Raw genomic sequence first — 1,611 nt, 5'->3', positions numbered from 1 at the left:
GTAACTGTGCTAGTAATGGTTAGGTTACTCTGGGGTTAAGGAAGAGCAACAAGATTTTAAGGCAGAGTAAGACTAAGAAGAATTGGAGAATAAATACAGTCTCGTTTGTTTTACCTACATAGCTGGGGGGCAGCTATGTGGAAATCCAGGGCAGTTTGCTTCCCATTGCACCCTGCTGCCTAACCCTTTGGCTAAAGTTAAACTATGTCCAATGTAAATAAATTTGCTTGAATTAATCCTTTTACCTCTTTCTTTGCTTTCCTTTGCCAAAAATTGGATGGGGTAAACTTCTTTAGCAAGGACCTGCCGTACATATTGATACACTGCATTAATTAAAAGAAGCTCAGGGTGGTTTACATTAGAGATGGGAATGTGCAGTGTCTTCCTAGCAATTTATTGGGCTGCGTGAACCTGTATCTGGATTGTGGCCCATACATTTGATGGCATCTGTTGACAGAAAACAGTGCATGTGCATACATGTGCGTTGCACAATGTGCAGGCTATTACACAGCCATTTATTTTCTCCTTCCTTTTCACCCCAATCTTTGTGGCGAAAGCTTACTGGAAAAGCTAACAGCTGGTGCCCATGAGTCTTCAACTGTATGTTTACACTTTGGTTGCTGGGCAATATGCTTTTTCAGCTTAAAAAAAGTTGAATTAGTGACAAACTTTCACCCAATTACTGTTTAACCTACTGGCACGTAGAAGCAAAGAAGAAGGCAAAACTGGGCGAAGTGTTTTGACTAGGCAAGCTGAGGACAAACAAGCACAGGCAGTTTCACCGTGAGATAAGGGTGGTCACCCCGGGAGGCAGACAGACAAAGATGTGAGTCACAGCCACAATCCACTTGGGAAGTCTAGTGCCCTCGAGTTAATTGTTATGCGGGGAATGCCTTTGGCTTTCCTGTCTCAGACGCCAAAATCTCCGGGGTAGCTATCCCCGACAACCGCGGCGGAGACGAGCAGACGGATCAGACAAAACCAAGGAAATAACTAGTAAGAAACAACATGAAAACCGCAGTTTTCAGCTGACTTCCCCTCACTAGCGTTGCTTTCGAGAAGTCCTAAAGCCCGAATGTGACACAAGACGCGTGCACTCCAGAGGGCGCTGCGGTCCGCTCCAGTTGCACGCGTCCTGCTGCGGGAAACCCAACCTGGGCTTTTCGATCCCCGCGTAACGTGTGAAGCGACGCTGAGGCGAAATACGGCACAAGGAAGCGGAGGGCAGACAGGAAGACGCGGGCAGCTGAGCCATTCGGTTGTTGTGTGGCCTGGGAAGAGCAAAGGGAGGGAGGGAGGGATGGTGGGTGCGAGGGGAAGACGTATTCCTGTGTTTATATTCTGGGGGGGGTGGGTAGCCTGGTGGGAAGAGGCGGACACCAGCGGAGCGGGAACAGCTCTATAAATTCCGCGTTTAGTAGGAGGACGCGGCGGCGGCGGCGGCGCAGACGGGCTGGCTTTCTCCCAGGCAAACAGAGAGGGAAGGGAAAGTATTGCCTCACGCGCTCTTTCCCTCACACACACACACGCAGCGCCGGAGCCAGCAGATGGCCCAGACAGTGGGCGGGGCTTGGCGGGGCGCGCGCTCCTGGAGGGTTCGTGCCCGCGCGC

This window comes from Podarcis melisellensis (genome assembly GCF_964234715.1).
Source record: "Podarcis melisellensis genome assembly, chromosome: 5".
NCBI lineage: Eukaryota > Metazoa > Chordata > Lepidosauria > Squamata > Lacertidae > Podarcis > Podarcis melisellensis.
The sequence above is the reverse complement of the archived record's forward strand: the minus strand, read 5'-3'. Positions refer to the sequence as shown.